Raw genomic sequence first — 20179 nt, forward strand, 5'->3', positions numbered from 1 at the left:
TCTCTCGCCAGTGATTACAAAAGGAGCTCCACCATTGCGGCAAGCCTCTTCTCAATTTGTACAATTGTGCAGAGGGACGGTTGTTTTGCCTCATAGGCGTGCTGCGTTATCTTACCGTGGGTATTCCCGCATACGCCCATGCCCTGAGCCACATCTCAAGTCTCAAATGAATGCCCTTTTCAAAACGAAAATATTGAAACCCTTTTTCATTCTCCATGCAGCTCAGGGTTTATTGTATAATTTCAGTGGAAGTTTTGCATTGTTGGGCTGCATCCAGTTCAGGTTTTTTTTTTTTTTTTTTTTTTGATTATTAATCACACCATGTCTTGTGAGCAGCTAACCCTGTGATAAGAGGGACATGAGGTTGTTGTCGCGGCACATGGTTAACACTACTATAGATAAGCTTTAATCCCCACTCGGCTCGATGTAATGCACAGCACAAGTGATGGCAGCACAGAACACACACACACACACGCGCACATATTAACATTGACTACGGGGGGAGAAATAGAAGGGGGCCGACATTGCACACGGCAGGGAGATGAATATAAAATAGGTTTGTGCAGAGATATAACTCACGCTCATCACATTCATTATTCCATAAGTTACTTTCACTCGTATGACAGGGAATCATGTGAAGGGTAACATGCATGATGCATGAACATATTCTACTCCAGGCCATGCAGTCACAAATGAAACACTCTGAAATTATCATTAACACATGTTAAACTGTACATCCTTTGCATTTTTACTTTACTGAGATTGCATAGTGTGTTGGAGGGAGGCCAACACACTGTTTATTCTCATAATTATTAAAACAAATAAAAAGCCTCAGAAAGAATTTTCAAGTTCGTTGGTTTTGTGGCCAAAATGCACATGTTTATCTGACTTTGATATTTCTGGGTACTTTCCATTAGCTGTTTTGTCCAGTGATTAACACTCTTTGAATTATGTAATATTCAGAGCACAGCAAATGACATTAAGTTGTGTGGTAAAATGTTGCAGAACATTTATGTGTATTTATATGATAAACAAATATATATCAAGCTTTTTTCGTGGACTATTTCAATATGATGCAACAAAGCCAACTGTGTGGATATGGAAGGCTGATCAGAACATTTTTTCTTGTTTTATATTTCATATTTTAGCATGATGCACTCTCTTTCATGTCTTTTATTCATTATTATATTATATATTATTCATATATAAGTATGTAGGGCAAATGATCATTTAACAGTATATTTGTTTAAATGTCTGAAATACAGTTGTATTTAAATGTAAATAAACCAATTCATTCCACGGGCACAGAAGACATAATTGATTAACAACAGCTGACCGAGGGTACAAGATGGCCATAGGAAACTGTTTGGTGAACGACACAACACTTGATTATTATGTGGTATCTTTACATCGCCTGAGAAAACCAATGCGATGCATAGAGAGAGCAATCTAATGTTTTAGCTCCTTCACAGATTGAGGATCTCGGTTCATCTCAGTCCCCACTGTGTGAGTCTCTCTCTCTCTCTCTCTCTAATGTAGCTGTACTGCCCGTAAACAGACATTGAGTGATTAGCGCTGGTCTGCCGTTGACATCATTTGCATTTTAATAGACCATAATTACAACTCTGGGAAAATAAATTGCAGTTTGAAGAATGTTTGAATTACTCCAACTCTCCGGCTCTCCTTGCGAGATAGCGGCGAGCATTTTCGGGAGCTGCCTGGATGGTTAATATCAGGTTCAGAAATGGACAGAAAAACACAAATGCAAACTGAAAGGAGCAGAAGAGGACACTGTGTTGTTCACAGCACAAATCAAACATTCTTCTATACTGGTCATTTCCTATCATTTAGGTTTGAAACCGGCTGCAAATTGGGTTTTCTTTTTCAACAATGAATGAAAACTAGATACAGAAAAATAACCTCCTGACACTTGCATGAGGATACTTCACAGTAAAAAGAGGCCGTGATGGACACACACTATCTATTTCTAAGATCAAGCCTTGACCTTTCAGCTACAGAGCAGGTTTCTAATCATGAAGCCACCTAACTGCCGTCCTGTAGACTCTAGCTTTCCCATTAATGTCTGTGATAATTGCAGTTTGTCCGTTTAATATCCCCCAGTCCGTCTTATCGCCGCACCTCACCTGCTGCGATGTGACACCGTCCCGGGATTTGCCGAGGGGACGCCTAACCCCTGCAGCTGAAGCCCGCGTGACCCTGTAAGCAAGAGTGACAACACAATAATACTCCCCGCGCCGAATCTTTCATTGGTGGATTATCAGATTAGAGGCCACAGTTGTTTATGGGCTCTGTGACTATCAAAAAAGTTGATCTGTCAAGTTTATCTTGCACTTGTCGTATCAAGGCAATGTTGGACCATGCAGTTGGCTGCGGATGGAAGATAACGACGACGTAGCTGAATGGACCCCGGCGGAAAATGAGAAACGGGGGGTTTTCTTTTTGCTCCGACGATACACTTTATCTAGTTTAAGAAATGGACCCAACAAAAGGCATAACCGCTCCTTTGGATTCACTCGATTTCGTTGACCTCTTTGGTGCGACGGATCTGCCCTTTTTTTTTTTTATATTTGGAAAGAAGATATCACAAATCATCTGGTTAGTCTCGAGGAATTCCAGGTTTTTAAAGGGAACATAATCCATCCCCTTTCAAGCTGCCCCTTTGTGGTGTTTCAAAGACTTGAACCAATATAGGTTTCCTATCAATCTGTGGTTTTGGCAAAGTAAAAGGATAAAGGGAGTCAGTTAGTGAACCTCGGGATGTGGTTCACGAATTCCCTCCAACTGGCTTCTTTCCAGTACAAAGCAGGGACTCTGAAGGTCATGGCCTCTTCAAACGTGACTTTTTAGAAGAGCTGTGTGAATAACCGTCGCAGATGAGATCACTATCTTTATTAGCCTGCTCTTATCTGATGTGAAAGCCAAGGTGTAAATGTTTTGACATCGCCCCTGGTAGGATGGGATGTTTAACTTCCAATTACTGGAGAGGCATCCTTCATATGAGCAGAAGGCATAACACAAGCAGAACGACCTTAATGATGGAACCTTAATCGCACTGTTCCCGAGAAAACCAAAGACAAGCTATGCTTTGTGAGGGAGACCTTGTAGCCGTGTCATCACCATTTATATTCAATTGATTCATTTACATCAGCACAATCAGCAGGTCAAAGTGCAAAATAATTAACTCAAAAGTATTAACATGTAATCATACTAACTGACCATAATGTATTTGTGTGTAGCCTGCATTTATATTTAGAAGTACAACTTCCTTTTGATCAAGCATGCCCTTGAATTGTCTTATAGGTCCATGGTCCAATCATCACAACCATGCATATTGTACTCCTATTATGACAGTATTAATAAATAGGAGATCAATTACTTTTATTTCATAATCAAATAATTTCCCCATGCATTTAATAACTTGTGTTCCTGGAAGCTACAATAATATCCTGAAATCCTTGTATTGATTAATCTGTATACAAGGGAGAGGTGTATTTCGAGCCACATAGATCTGTAGCTCCATAGTATTTAAATTGCCTATCCCCTTTCAACGGGTCCGGTTAAATGCAATGAATTTGATTCAAATCCCTCAAGTAACTGTAAATGACTCAAATATTTGATTTCACTAAAGCATACTTGTCATTTTTTTTTTCTTCTAATAAACAAATGTAAGCCTGCTAACCAAATTAACCCGAATGGTTAATATACTAAACATCAAACAAATGAAACATTAGCAGCTTAGCATAATACCACTGAATATGCTGATGTTAGCATGTACCTCAAGGCAGTGCAGTAATGAAGTACAGCCTCATTGCATCCAGCCATTGCAAAGCTGTAGAATCTGAACTGTGAATTCCTTTGACCGAGTTTGCATCAGAAACAGTGAAACATAGATGCTTTTAGTAAAAAGTAAAAGGTGAATTTACGGGACATTTGCAGTCTTACTGCAACAGAATCCTATGTGAGCCAACTATTCTTCACATTCACTGTATTTAGTGGATCACATTCATCAAACAGTGGCTTAACTGTTTTGGGATGCATGTCATCACATCGTGATTCATCTAAAGCCCCTTTGAGTATTGGGCCACTGGATAGTGCCAAAGAGCCTTTGTGTGAATTATATTCATAAGCCTTATATGTTAGAATAGTAACAGCAGAACACTCAGACTTAACTTGAAGGGATAATAATGATTTCCCCATGGCTCGTTCCCCTCTTATTTACAGCACAGCACACTAGTTCGTCACTTTCAGCCAGTGAGATTATTCACCTGGTGAGAAAATGATTCTAGTAAATACTAGAGCTATAAAAGAAAAAAAAAAAATCATATTTCATTCCAGGGGTTTCATGAGAATACGCTGAGTCCCATTTTCCAAAACACTGTGTACTCTGTATGACGAGAATATAGCTTTCCTGATCACATTATACATCATAAGCTTTGTTTAGCCAAATGTGCATGGCTTGCAAGTATAATGTACAATACGCTGCTGCAAGTGCGTCACCTAAACGTGAGGCACCACCAGGCGGTCTGTAACAAATAAGTTCACCCTATGGAGTGGAAGCACTCCATTTGTTGCACTTTGCAATCGTGTATTTATTTCCAACGGCTGGTATAGGAAAACATCGGTCACCTTTGCCTAAGTGCCTGCCTGCATGATCCATGGACTATATTTCAGAACAAAAAAGTCCCGTATTTTCTCGTTTGGCACTTGGAATGACCCAAACGCCTCACGTGTGCCACCGGAATTAGCAGTCGTTGCCGAGCCATCACATGTCTGTGCTCGGGCTTTTCAGGTGACATGTTCTATTAGATATTATCAGTACTCAATACTCACTTGTTTATTTACTTGTTCTTATTAAAAAGCAGCAGTGGTCAGTGCTGTGTATGATCCTGTGCCCTTTTCCAAACGGCAGTCAGCACACGCGGCCCAAAGTCATTTAATTAAACAGGCATAGTGCCACACTTGTGGTGGAAAAAACGGACAGTATCTCAAGTATTTGAAGAGTCATCTGAGATAAAAAGATGTCTGAGAGGTTCTAATTCTCAGAGCCCGGCCCCCAAATAGTCATCTGTATTCTCATTTCCGCAGCATCCACTAAATCAACACACTCGACACGAGCCTGAAGGATGCCGCCGCACAATCATGCATGACAACATCAAAGCTTTTCTTTATTGCCTTTGCTCTTCATTTCCCCCCGCCCCCCTCCCTCTTAACTGCTCTCTGTAGCTAAAAGCAGTGTTAACAACGGCAAATATTATCTTTGGAGGCAGTGCAAACACTGAAATTCCCAGCTGTTTCTTGTCAAAGGCTTCAGTCAGAATTGATAGCCGTGTTCGAGGATGATTTGATCCTTGCAGAGGTGAGAATTTGATATGTGGACCTGCATGCACAAGTATAGCGGGTGAAGGTTTGTAGATCTGCTCTACGGATCTGTGGAAAAGACCTTCCATCTTCACGAATAGCAGACTGTCCAGCATTCTTTAATTGTCTCTAAATCAACATATAGACGGCCACGGATCCCTAAATCGTCATGTGAGCGAAATCCCAAGATTTCCACGAGCGGGCTGTTTCAATAATAAGCTGGATGCGTCTTTGGGGAGCTACTCAGCACCCGAAAACAGATTGAGCAGGCGCCCAAGATGGATCTGTCGACACTTCTTTTAGCATCTCTCTATTTAATGATATTATATTTCATTTTCCGAGAAAAGAAAACACCATTACCCGAAGCAGTGATTCGGAACGAGCCATTCTGCAACAGATTCTAGGCCTCCTTGGTGGTACAGTAATTGAATTACAATTGCATGTGACTCAAAGTTTGAAAATTATTCTATTTGTTTCCATTTATTCCTTCTATGTTGCACAATAAGTTTGGTTTTGTACCACCGTTCAAAACTTTGACTTGACTGTTATAATGAGCAGAGATCATAATGGAGCTTCACTACAAACAAATAAATAACGATGCAATATGTACAAACACGGGTCAAATTATATGGACTGTATGTAGCATCCTGCACGCTTCCATCAACTCTTAAATGAATACAAAGCATGACCAACCATAGGAGAGGTCGCAAGAAGTCAAGTCGTCCTCGCGGGAACAATTTGGGTTCATTTCTGACAATCATTGGAGTTTTATTGATAACTGCCAGAAATGTATTTCCCCGGTAACCGTTGTTAAGTGCTCCCAAAGCCATTGGGGATTCGAAAAGGTGTGCCCAGTTGTTTTGACCACAGATTGAAAAGCAGTTATCATTTCAATGGGGGCGATATGCTCATAGGGGTAAAGGACAAAGAGGTCAACAGAAGTGGAGTAAGTGCTCCCTCGGGCAAAAACACCAGGCCATTCAAAAGGCCCCACAGACGGACCAGAGGAAATTGATTTCAGCTTTATTCCTGTTCAAATGCATAACTCTGCTGACGGGTGACCCAATACTGGACCTGTCCACTCAAATTAGGAAACCATTTGGATGATATGGCTTCATGTGAAAGGCCCGTCAAACCCTGAATGCCGTGCCACAGTAACATTATTTCACACATCAGAACATCGAGAGGTCACCCAGTGTTCCGGTTTTGTGAGTGATGATCTTTTTGTAGGGCAGGCCCCCATCTTTGCAATCCACTTGCAAAACTGAACAGGGACGTATCAAAAGGTTTCTGGGCCACTGTCTTTGGCACAACTTACAGAAACAGACGTAAAAAGTTGCATTGTGACAAAGAAGGGACTGGCACATATTTCCTATTCCATCGACAATGGACAGAAAGTGCTTTCAGTTCCGCTGAGCACCCCCTGAAAGAGGCAAGAGGGGTGGACATGGGGAGATGGAACGGACCTTTACACCAGCTAACTGCTCGCTGAGTTGTCACGTTTTGATCGGATAAGTAACTATTTGGTCGAGTACTCAGCTATTCAGGAGCACACCATTCACACGGCGTTGGATGAGATGGTTCGAGTGTATCAGTGCGCCCAAAGCGAGTGAGGAGATGGAAATTGAAAATCCTGTGGTACAGAAACTATATTAACATGGCCAACATACAATTTATCATGCAGTCCTTCTATCACTGGTGGAAGTGGTAGCAGGAAAAGAAGCAGCTGTAGCTTTCGTCCCTTGCTTGCACGGTATGTAGTTTGAGAAAACATGCCTGATGCCACTACCTGCATTTAATGAGTACAAATCCTGTTTATTTTGAGCTTCGGTTTTAGTTTTTTTTGGTCCAACAAAATGGCAAAAAAAAGCTAATTGTCTGTTTTAATTGGGCTATTCATTGGTAGATCCCATGCAAACTATTATCACCCGATTTACTGTATTTATGATCCGTTTGCTTTGCCAATGTACCGATGGCACGGCATCTTATTCCCTGGCGCTGTATTTCAGACAAAAAAAAAGATACAAAAATGGCCAATGTTTCTTTTTTTTTTCTTATTTTGACAGTACACTACATTATATGGAGCCGTACAGAAGCCTTCGGTTCAACAAAAGAGGGTTGTACCGACCATTGGAACCAATGTTGCTTCAACACCACGGACCTCGGGGCTGTGCATTGCTGCCAAGCTGCAGTCACCCACAGAGCTGTGTGCTTATTTTCTCTGCCCTTTTCTTGGCCATATGGAGCATAAGGGTCAGAGGGACACGGTGTATCAGATTTGTTTGTGTGTGTTTGCGTCAACGTGTGTGTGTGTGTGTAAGCGTATTGCATGTTTGCAAAATGAGCCAAATCTGCTCGCTAGTGTCTGTGGGTTTGGCAGCGGGGCACATTGATTTTGTCAGCATTTGCATTTCCCTGCCAGCCAAGAATACTTTTATTAGCTCCACCGATATAGATGCAGAAAACAGTTTATAGTCTTTCCCACATTCTTCTGTGAGGAAAATTAGCATACGGCTCTGTTCTGTTCTCCGCTTATGAAGGGATTCCTCTTTCCTATTAAATTCAAATCCAAGAATTGCAGAGCCGGTGCGAGCTGTTTCTTTTCATATAAACAATGGACTTGTCCGTGGTACAAGTGTAAGGACAACCCCAGATGATGAATGTAAATGCCAAAAGATCAAAGACACCGTATAGGTGGAAGATGATGGAGTGTCCTTTACGCCGTTGCCAGCTGATCCAGGGTCAGCTTGTCAGAGCGGACGTAGTGACAAAAGAAGTAACCTCTTACTCAATCACCATATTAATTCACCCATCACAAAGCCCCTAACGACCCCGCCGCTGTCCGATTAATCCCCAAATTTGATCTAGCGAGTGTCCATTCATCAAAACCGACTGTTTCAGTATGCAATCAATACGGCCCATTTAGCACTTCGGACACCTGGACCTCAAGAGGTACACCGTCGTGGTGTGAAGCGTGTTGTGAAAAAGGTAAAACGCTTGCCCGGGCCAAAGGAGGGAAGCATCCATCAAGTAGCAGTGCATAGATCAGCAGCACTTTGCCCCCAGGTTCTCTTAAGAGCCTCTTTGGAAGAGAAGCGAAGGGTGCAGCTCAGTAATCGTCAACAGTCAGCATGTGTTCATCACTTTAAAGCTTCATAAGACATGTCACCACCACGAGGAAGTCTATTACCTTGTAGTAGGGGAACAAGTAATGGCCTTGCTAGCGGCTCCCAATTTACTTTAGTGGAGTTTTTTTTTTTTTTTCATATCTCCATGTCTTGGAATAAGCCTCATTGCCAGTGTACCTTGTCAGTATCCCTGCATGCTGGCGCTTGGACACACTCTCGCCAATACATACGCACGCCATCAAGCCGCGGGGCGAATGGCAGCTCAGCTCACTCGAGGGGAAAGGGAACAGCTGTGCCCCGTGACAGCTGGAGCAGCCATGACATCCCCTCACCAAATATCAGGGACGGCATAGGACGCAACGGCGAAATCGGGGCCCGAGACGGGGTCCGCTTACAAGCAGGACGAGAGGCCGAGGCTTTAGACCCGCAACCAGACTGAAGCGACAGAGCTCGCTTTTTTTTTTTTTTTTTTCTCCTCGCATTCGCGGTGATAATGTGAGAAGTAATGAGTTTCTCCTTGGTCTACAGCCCATATAATAGTCCCTCGTTTGCTTCAAAACAAGCCCAATGGAGTAAATTAGATAATGTTGTGCCTGTGAAAAATGACCTGAATACTAATATTTGTTTTCGGAGGTCCGGTTTCAATGATTCCTCATCAGATTCTCGCGAGGATCTTGTTTCATTGCTTACATTTTCTAATCTTATCTTGAACGACGTGGTGGGAATTCACTCAGGAGAAGAAAAAAAATCTCCTAAATGCTTGAATAAAATAAATATAATGAATAGAGCTCTACATTCAGTCTGTTTCACCAACGGTGGGATGTCAATCATTCTGCCTTCCCTGGAGATGGATTAACAATGCAATATGTATCTGCACATAAACAGTCTTACTAATCATCCCAGAGTTTGGGTTTTGTTTGAAATATTAAAAATGATGGATGTCTGAAATGTGTTGGGAACGCTTGTGAAGGCAGCATTAAAAAAAGGAAATCAGTGTACTATGCAAATGAGGATAATCACCTTCAGCCCCTTTAGCACCAGACCGATTTTAATTACACCTTAATTTCATGTATAAATACCCCCAATTCAGATGAGCTGCTGCAGTAAGCCCCTGCAGAATAGGCTGAGTGGGAGGACTATAGGTACAGATAATTACAACCCGCTGTTATGGACTCCTGATTATATGAGGTGGTGGCCAACATACTGTCTCCAAGTACCACTGAATGAACCTCATCAGGTTGATAGATTAAACTATACCACAGCTTTGAAAGCGTTGTCCTGTAAACCGAGCAGTACTTCACACATGGCCCAGACAGTGTCATTTTATCAAAAATTAAGCTTGACCACTCACTGGGGGGGGGATTTGGACGCAATTAAAAAAGAAGACGGTCCATAGCCGAGAGCATACATCTCCAGTTCATATAAAAGTATTACACTCGGGGAACAAAAAGAGGAGCTCCAATTTCCTCTGTCCCATTATGTAAAAAACTGTTCAGTAAGTACAATTTTGGGACTGGAATATGCGTAAAACAGACCTCTTTAAAGTTAAATTTCCTTTTTTTCTTTTTCCTGACTTCTGGTCATGTTTGCGGGGGCACATTTGTGTTTCCAACGAAGTGCGATGTGTTTCCTGAAACGTCCCAGCTTCCAATTAACTTCATAACTTTACACGGATTTCACTGACGCAACACGGCACGTTAGCGGTTCTCCTCCTGATGTAACATATGGAAATAAAAATATATATATATATATACGTACGGTTAAAGTAATGACACACTTTTACAATTTGAAAACAGAGCGCAACCTGGGACATTAGCCAGGCATTAAAGAGCAAAGCCACAGTCCATCTGAAGAAAACGTTAAAGTCGAACTATAAATAGAGGCTTTCCTCCTGTAGGGACTGAAGATTGAGCATTGTTGCAAACACACCGAGGAGCATATGCCGAGGCACAGCTCATTGCAGCCTCAGATGTTCCTTAACAGTTGATTTCCTCAAGTTGCATTTCCTTTTTCGCCACGTTATTGTGCTAATTATCTTTCGGCACGTTCCACATGGGTGGCTGGCAGAGCACGCCGCACAGACTCCGCTCCGACTTTCTTTCTCCTACCCCAGAAGCACCCGACGCGAGTGCCGCCGTGTGTACATCAGCCCAGCTGTGTGACACGTCCGCTCCTCGACACTATTGACTGTTGTGAAATGCCGAGGAGAGCTGATGGGAGCATTTTTCGAGCCCTGCGCTTTTGCGGTCAAATGAGATTTGTGCAGAGAAAATGTCCTGCAGAGCGGCTCTCACAGTGTTGATGTTCGGGTAACTTCGTATGAAGAAAACCCCCAAAAGCATTGTTTATAGTGCCTGATTGGGATGATTTGTGTTCCACTGTATGCACCTCACCTCCTACCGTGCAGCAGGGCCCGGAAAATACGAACCAAGGACTTCTATTATTCACAAAGTGCGCCGCGATGCCGCTGGTAATTGGCGGACTTGCGGCAAAAAAAAAAAACGGCGACGCGGTCCAAAAGAAGTGTGTCATTTTATTGCTTGTCACGTCGAATTTTACGGCTAAACATTTCTCACGATTCCCTTCAAATGCTCACACGGCACCGCATGGAGCCTCTGCTTTCTGCCCGGGTCTGTACTCGCTGTGCACACCTGTGTGCCAATGTTACAGTTAGAATCGGAACTGTTAACCTTCATTTTCTGGTTGGAAGAACTGCTGCAGTTTGACTTGAGTTAAAAATCTCCCGACTTAAGAGTACCAGATATGATCTCGACTGAAATACCGGCACGAAATCTATCACTCTGTGGTGTTTCTAGTTATTTCTGTTTGGTTCTTGCAAGCAAGGCGATAAACACAAAAAATACATCAGTGCTGTGAATATTTGTAAAAAAATAAAAAAAAAAAGTAGTCCTGGCTGTTCTGTAATTTGGGACGTGCCGACTGAGGTCAGAGGTTCCGTGCTTGAATGCCCACATATGCATCTTTGGAAGAATGAGCTGTTGCATCTCCTCTGATGTGCAAAAGTGAGAATGTTCAGCAGCATTCAGTGAACTACATGCGCTCCACTGATCTCAGCGTGAAACTGTTTCACCGCAGCAGGGTATCCCTTCTCTCGCAGAATCTATACTAATGCAAAACCCCATGAAAAAAGGGACCACGCTTTTAATGGGAGCACGTTGAAAACTGCATCGACACACAACAAGCAAAATAGTGTAGGCTTTATGCACTCATGGTTGTCATTGCGCGTCATCTCCTGCCATTTCTTTAAAGAGCTTTGTGTGTCGGGTAGCTGCAGCGGCGTCCTCATCGCCTCCGTTTTCCATTCCCCAATTAACGTGCAGCATCATTCGCGACCCAAGGCTTTGCGGCGGCCGGGCTGTTTGACCCTTGTTTGTCTTTCCCAAGCTACTGCGCTCACAATCCATGCAGGCAAGGTGAAATCTGCATCCATTTTTCATATTTACATGTGAACTAATGATTCCCCTGAGGGCTTACTGTGGCCTTCCAAATGGTCCACGTGGTGGAACCGGGGTGATGAATGACACTACTGGGCAATTGAAGCTGGTGACTAACCCAATCTGATACATGGTTTCACAGCCTAATTGCAGCTCCCAGCTGAATAGGCCACGAGCCAACAGAGACCAACTGACCTTGGCCAAAGCAAAAAAATAAAAAATAAAAGGCCCCATGCCTCTTTTTGACCTGCTAAAAAAAAAAGAATATCTGCTCAACATGTAATAACTCTAAAAGGCTATTGCAAATGGCCGTAGTTGACTAACTTTGGCCAAGAGGTCCGGAAAGCTTGTTTTGTCTATTACATATCGAAAGGGGCTAACATCTACCATGTAACCTGTATAGAGTATATGGTGATGCAATACAGCAATAAAGGGAATATTAACAGCAACAAACTGCCTTTTTATTTATGTGGCATTTGGCCTTCGTACCAACTGTTTGGTTGCAGGATGCAACATTAAACAGAGCACGCGTCTGTTTGCATAACGCTGGTACATACTGCCTTGCACAACTACATTAGTAACACCTAGAGGAAGTCTGCTCTAGCGGTGGTGTGCCACCCAAAGATATTGATGGAAAAACGAAAAACAAGTCATCTTTCAAAAGAGGCAGATGCTGCCCCCTTTGTTCTCCATCACCCGTCTTCCTACCCCGTCGAAGCCAACAGCTGTTCTTTTGCTGTGCAAGTTAAAGCAGGAAACAGATCATTGAAAATGTCGATCTCATTAATTATCACAGTGAGGCAACTTGCACTGGGGAATGAATTGCTCATTGTGATATAGTTTCAGACCTGGTTGCTTACAAAGCAAAATCATATTCCATGGAAAAACCTTTTTGCCAATAGTTAGTGATCTCAAAAGCTTAAGAGGAGCATTCACTAGGTTCATCTTGTCGGTGGATCAAAGGACTGTGTGTGATGTCAGAGGGGTCACTGGCAGTGACAAGCACACAGAAATAATGCGCTCGGCTCTACAGAGCCATATAGCTCTTTCAGCTGATAGTTTGGATCTTAGAGCCTGCAGCTTGACTCTTTTGGTTCAAAGTCATTGCTCTCCGTGCTGTTTCCTGCATAGAAGGGAATATAAATCCAGAGTACGCTACCTTACCAGCACCAAATGGCAGACAGAACTTGGTGAGCAATGAATGCCGTGAGGCAACGGGGCCCGCCAATGTGCCACAATGCCTTTCTCAGCCAATAGTATGTTGCACCTCATTGATAATGTTACTGATAAGCCTCACCCAGTGCCAATAGAGAGCAGATCCTGTTATTGAAAAATGTAACTTAAAGTAAAAAAATGAAGTCTGCCAACTCACACTTGAATTTTCCTTCTTTGCATTACAACTGACTGCTGTCAAAAACCTTTTCAGTTTTTTTGCTACTCGAACCAGTACGAAGATTATATGCTCTAGCGTGGCGGATTGACACCAGTCTTCCTGGTCCATTTAGAGAGGTGCCAGTCGGTTTTGCACCTGTAACACATACTAAAACTCCTAATTGATTTTACAAGGCAGCTTAGACTCTAATTGGGGATTTGCCTGGGGAGATTCTTGATCCAAATGGGCTTAGCAACTTCTTTTGTGGTGTGCCGTTAGGAGATTTTCATTCATGGGAGAGAAGATGGGATGGGCATTGGATGACTGCATCAGGAAGCAAGTTGTGTGCTGCATTCAGAGGAACGGCAGATATCTGCACATTGACATGAGCGAACAGATGCATTCCATGAACCTCACGTTCACTCCATAACCAATTTCAAAGTTAGCTTTGTTCTTGTGGGGTGGCACAGCAAATAGTGTTCACATTCGGATTGTGATGATGATAAATAGATATGTATATTTTTTTTTTATCAGGAGTGAAAAAAAAAAAAAAAGATTGCCGTACGGTAAATAAATGCAACATTGCTTTTGAATTGTTCAATTTATTCAAGACAAATATTTGACTTGGTTCAAGTGAGCAAGTAATAATTGGATTTGTTAAGGAGTGAACTACAGTTTTGACAAACAAGTTTGACCCCAATCCAGGGCAGATGAATATTTAGATAACAATATCAAAAACACAGTAAAAAGTAAATAGAACACAGTGCACTTTCAGATCCACAGCAACTGATTTAGTGTCTCCTCATTAAATAAGTTGTGCTCTACAAAGGAAAACCAACTTCATTCGCTGTGTGCTCAACTCCTGTTATCACTACTTTTTAAAATTTGAATCAAGCTACTTTCAAAACACATCTATACAAACATTTTATAAGCATTATCCATTGCAGCGGTGACTTTTCATATCATTGAATGAGCATTTAGCTAGTGCAGTTCCTTTTCAAAGCATTGTGTTGAAGGAATCACATGTTGCTTCAGTAACCAAGGACAGTTCGGTCCTCTAGCAGCAAACACTGCGCCTGACTTTGTGAAGCGGCACATGTGCCATTTTCCCTTTGATGCTGCAAAGGGCTTTGTATAAAAATGTCCAGAATTGTCAGCATTACTTAAATGTATAGTTAAATGAAAGGCAATGTCTTGTTACGTAGCTGCTGCAGGATTTCCCCAAAAGGGACATTCTAACAATTCAGTTTAAGTTGAATGTCTGGTAGGTTGCAGAGCAAAATACCACAATTTTGTAAAAGGGTGATGAAACAAAAGGTTTGGTAAATTAATACATTTCTATTGGAATCTTTTCTAGTGAATGTAGCTTTTGGCAGTTGTTTCAAGGAGATGTTTTCACAGCATTATAAGAAAGAGATTAGAGAGGAAATGATCACCTGTTCAACGGGCTCAAAGCTCGAGCAAATATCAATATGAATTGTTCTTTCTATGCAAATAAGCACTTAAAATGACTATTAGCTTTATTATGGTGTCATCGGCAAATCCAATTTTCATTGTCTTCTATTTTTCCTGCTGGTTAAAGACCAAACACTCTGCGGATTTGTAGAAGGTAAAACATTTAAATAAAAAAATGAGGATATTACATACATTTTCTACTGGCCTATTCAAGAAAAAAAAAAAAAACAAGACTAATTTTAATATGACAGCTTGGCTTTCCAAACGATAAGTGTGAATAGTGGGCCTTAAAGGAGCCTCCCTTTTTCTTCACTCTGTTTTGGTACATACTTGCTACATAACCTTGACGACACCTAGTATAATTGGAAAACGGGTACATCATCATAATAATACCTTGAGGATGTAATAATGTGCCACTGGGACCTTAAACAGAAAAACACACCCGGCACATCAGACAACCATGAATTCAATATTTTAGGCACAAAGATTCCACCGTTGAATCTCCACCGTGCAGCCCGTCTCTGACGAGATCACACACACCGCGTGTTGTCTTTGCCCTCATTTTAAAAATCTGCTCCGCCACCACCGGAGAACTAAACAGTATGTGAATGTGATGGGAGTAATCTGACAGAATATATGCAGTTTCATATGCAGACCAGCCAGGCAGAAAATAGATTGGAGGTTGTGATTTGGGGGAGTTAGGATGGGAGTGGCGGGGGGGGTGGGGGGGGGGGTGCCAGAGAAATAATGTGTCACTCACAGTGCCGACTGCTGCCTCCGCAGCAGAGTCTGAGGCATGACCCGCCGCCGGTTTCCTGTGATAAGAACTCAACATTTGTAGCTTTTACCGGCAGCCGTTTTAAATGTTTCTTCCAAAAAAAGAGAAAAGAGGTCTCGAGGGGGAAAAGGAATCCATTTAGACGGCCTTTTTCTCATCATTTATTTTGTCTTTAGCGCTTTGACATGGGCTCAGTCTCTCTGTATGCGCTTTGACAGAAGTGCGAGGTAATTATTGAAACATATGGATGGCTGAGCACTCTGTTAACCCTCTCACTAATGAGGCTTGGCTGTTACAGAAGGGCAAGGGAAGGACACTTCTACCATTAACTGATATATCCCACCAGAGATCCATGCCTTATCTGACACTTGTTGGCTGAAGGGAAAATGTTAGAGCTTTAGAGGGAAGTGTGGAAAGAAAAATCTGAATCAAATGACCTTGTACATGCTCAAGGGTTCCTCCAAACACAAAAGAGACCATGGCCCTAATGCTGCAAGAAAGGGTTTATCAGAGAAAACAGGCAACTTTACTTCATTTCCATGATTTCAGGTTTCTGACCAACATGTGGACCAAGGCAAAGCATTTTTTTTCACCGTTACCTATTGATATGGTGTAGACACTTCCCATCATATTGACATTCGCTGATAACACGGTGCAAGTTTAAAAAGGAAACTTTCCCCCGACATTTAATAGTCGGGGGTATGTTTGACTGCCTTTCACTGCGTGTTTTCACCAGCAGAGGAAAGCATCCGCTGATGGACTCTTTTCAAAGGGTTGCTTTCTAAATATGAGGGTACCACGGGTTAGCACAGGAAATTACAACAATTGCTTAATATTCGCTACATCAAAGCCTTTGCATCGGTAGCAGATTCACTTTAACTCTACACTTCCCACTTCAACTCCATTAACTTTTTTTTTTTTTTTTTTGCTGAATAGGGCCAGGAAGAAAAAAAAAATGCCTCGCTGTAATGCCAGCTCGCTCAGGGCAATTTTTCAGCTTGCAAGCTGTAGCTCTCTGTCATGTTAATGGACCCAGCAGTTACCCTCCCCAGTCCATGCAAAACATGCATACATCCCCCAGGTACATCGCAGTGTGACCCAGCCAACTGGAGCTTTTGTTCATGCGGTCTTGTGGCTGTGGGCAGAAATGCTGCCGCTACACAATGCACTAAAAGCTTTGGCGGACAGCAAGAGTCCCCAACACAATGACTGCAGCCGGTCTAGTTGCTTCACTACTTCAGCCGTTATGCAGCATTTACAGATTCCAGCTGAAATTGCCTGATGCTAAATGAACCTCAGCAGTAGCTATTTGGAGGGCATATTTGGCATGAGAAATGTAAAAAACATGAGACACGTATGGCGGTTTGACAAGCTCAACTTAAATACAGCTCTAACAAGTTTATTATTAGACAGTGTTTCCCCCAGGACCGGCCGCCGGGGCGTAATAAGTTTGTAGTAAACAATCTTGTGTGTGGCTAGAAGTGGACAATTGTGAAGAACAACGTAGTAAAGAACTACTTTTTTGGGAGGGCGGGACGCCACTTGGGAAACACTAGGCGGGAAACACTGTTTTGTGTTGTCTAAACCAAAAGTCCAGCTGAGAGGGCGAAGCTGTGAAAGATGAGGGTCAGCAAGTACGTCTGCTCAGTCATTATAAGTGAAATTTTCATGTCACGTAGTGCCGATGGACCGCCTCAACACATTTTCCAATTAGCACGTGGCTGAGATCTTTGATTGGTCCATAACACTGGAGCAGCTCTTACATCCATCTCTCCCAGTTGCTCATTTTGACAGGAGAAAGGCTTCAGCCGCTCCGTTCTTCCCCCTAAACGACTATGGGACGCTGGAGACCAGATGGTCTGTGTTGAATGTCACTGGTGGCCAGTTGTCCCCTTTTCCCTTTTGACAACGTGAGCTGATCTGGCAACTATCACTACGATTTTGCTGCCTTTAAGAAGGAGCTAAGGGGGGGGGGAAACGGCACTTGGATTGATTTCATCCCTCACTTCGGCACACGGCGAATATGTTTGACAAAGACATATGGTGCAGAGAGGTGCACAGCAGCATGCTGCCCAGCCTCACGCCTCAGCCGTTATCCCTTGATTGTCCCGGGCAACATGCGCATTTAGACAAGCAATGTATGCAGTACTCGCATGCAGGCATGCTGGCAGGCACACATGGCACTTCAGCTCCGTCACAGAGGCGAGTGATGGACGCCTGCAGAAACACAAATATTCCTCCCTCACTGCGTTATTCCCTTTTTTACCCCCCCCCCCACCCCTCCCCCAGAGCATCATTCTTTGTAGCAACATAATCCAACACATTGCCTCGCGCCGGCGTTATTAAAACATGTCCATCAGCCGGGGCGAAATCACACACATTTGTCTTCGGACCACAACACCGCGTGCCGTGTGTTTGGCTGTAACATGTCAGGTAGGAAGCAGCAATGCTGCCTCCGAGCTCCACCTCAGTCACCCTGTCTTCAGCTGAACCAATCTTTGAGAAATAGAGTCTTTCACCTTCAGTCTATTTGGAATCGGGGGGGGGGGGGAACCAACCTGACGTTCAAAGTTGCTTGCTGAAGCAGAGTCCCTGTCTGGGTCTTTGGCAGCTGGACTGATAGCCAGCCCGGTGGAATGGCAGCTGTTGAAGGGCTTTTTAAATTGCACCCAGGTTGATGGGTGGCTGTCAGGAGGGCAATGGACAGAGAATTTCGAGAAGAAAAAAAAAAAAAGACCAGGCGATGGAAGAGCAGGAGGGGATGTCAGTGACGCTGGGAGGACAGTGACCCCCCAAGGTGTTCAGAAAAAGAAATGTCTCAAATTCTGAAATAATATAGGAGCTGAAGGCATCAAAGAGATGGTAAAATGGGTTTCGGAAAAAGGAGTGGGGCATTGCTGAGGTGAGGGGGTATTACTGCTATATAAATGAAACAAATCATCAGCCGGGTTATATAGCAAGCTGCAAATATTCACAGTTCCTCCCTTGTGATACTCCCAGACCATGTTTACATACAGCAGGATAATATCACTCTATGCAAGCTTGATCGCTTGTCACAGATTAAAATGGAAATGTCAAACGTCTTCACGCCACCCTCTTTCTTCTTTTGATGGTGTTTTACAGAAGCCTTGGAGCCCACCAAATGTTCCCATTCCATTAATTATAATAGCTAGGAATAAACAGTCAAAACATTGTGAAATCACAGTAGCATTTCAAATCAGGCGAAGTGGAGATACTGCGTTTTGCCATTTACGGCGCAGTTGTACACGGTGGGTGTCATGTAAAGTGGCTCCGTCAGCCTCACTGGCTAATCTTGCATTGCTGTGGTTGTGCTGTGCAACAGATGGTGTTTTGAGAAGGTCATCATGCCTCTTCCCCCCCAGTTGTTACACACACTAGTTTCATTATTTGGTGATATTCAAGGCGTGATGTGGAATTCTTCAAGACATCAAGCTGCAGCTGACGAGACAGAATGGTGTGAGTTTAGCCTGTTAAATCCCCTCACAGCGCTGCAGTGTGACCAACAGGAAGGTCCAGCATTTTAAAGTAAACACAGTAATGTGTGACTGTCTATTGTAGGGAAGGAACATTTCTCAGTTTCTTTTAGTCCTGATGAATTTCATTTGAAAAGCATTCTGCATCTCTATATACTATTCAGCAGAAAACTCAGATTGATTTAATTCTGTTGGTATCTCAAACCAATTGGCCCCGTGAGCTTCTGATAGCACTACATTCATGGCCAATTATTAGCCATAAATATAGGAAGCGCGGTAGGACGCCTGACAGGTGGCTCCCTTACTGCCTGCTGGAGTGTACCTATTAATCATTTTCTGTATTCCCACCGGGGGCCGACATCTTTTTTTTCGGTGGAGGAATAGATCAGACACAATGGTGCTAACCGAATTTCCCCTTTTCCCAACTCTTTGTTGTGCTTTCTCTCATTTGCTCCTTCTCAAACGACAGTTGAAGAGTCTTTCAAAAAGCATTTATTCTAAAGTCATGTATCAGATTCGCAAAGTTTTCCCACATAAGCTGACATTGACCAATATTAACAATGTGGTAATTATAACAACTGTTTAAAGATTATTTCATACTTTGAAATGTAGAGGATTTGTCACATGCTGGAAAATGATTGTATGGTTCAGTCGCATTCACTGAATCCAGGGACAGCCCCCATAAGCCTGTGTCTAGAACAGCTCGGCGATGATGCGCCAGTGAGATGACAGCATACTGTATATCAAACTGTAACCGTTTAGTCTCAGTAAACTGCACGATGTAGCTTGCATATCAACTAGGAATAAATTCCCCTTCAGCATTTTGACAGCAGCTATTCAGACACTTAGCCCTCAAATGCAGTCCTATTCCTCAGCCAGAATCAATTGGCAAACACTGCTTGGCCTGAATTTTATCTCCCAGATGAAGAAAAAAAAGAAAGGGGGAAGAAAACAGAGCACGAAGATACGCTGTTTATCGGTCAAACAACTAATTCTCTCTCGATTCCCCCTTTGAAAGTGAACTTGTTTTAATCTACAAGACCTTGGGCGCCTTGTGCACACAATCAGCACCGACATACCCCTTTTTTCCCCCTTTTTCTTTTGGTCAATCTCTGACC

At 42.9% G+C, this 20179-nt stretch overlaps 1 protein-coding gene across 42 annotated transcripts in view; it reads left to right on the top strand.

The window, feature by feature from the left end:
* Window positions 1-20179, top strand: part of LOC119223808 (receptor-type tyrosine-protein phosphatase delta-like) — a 291447-nt gene that overhangs the window by 140411 nt on the left and 130857 nt on the right. The gene's annotated exons all lie outside the window — the stretch shown is intronic.

This window comes from Pungitius pungitius, chromosome 1, assembly GCF_949316345.1.
Source record: "Pungitius pungitius chromosome 1, fPunPun2.1, whole genome shotgun sequence".
Classification (NCBI taxonomy): domain Eukaryota; kingdom Metazoa; phylum Chordata; class Actinopteri; order Perciformes; family Gasterosteidae; genus Pungitius; species Pungitius pungitius.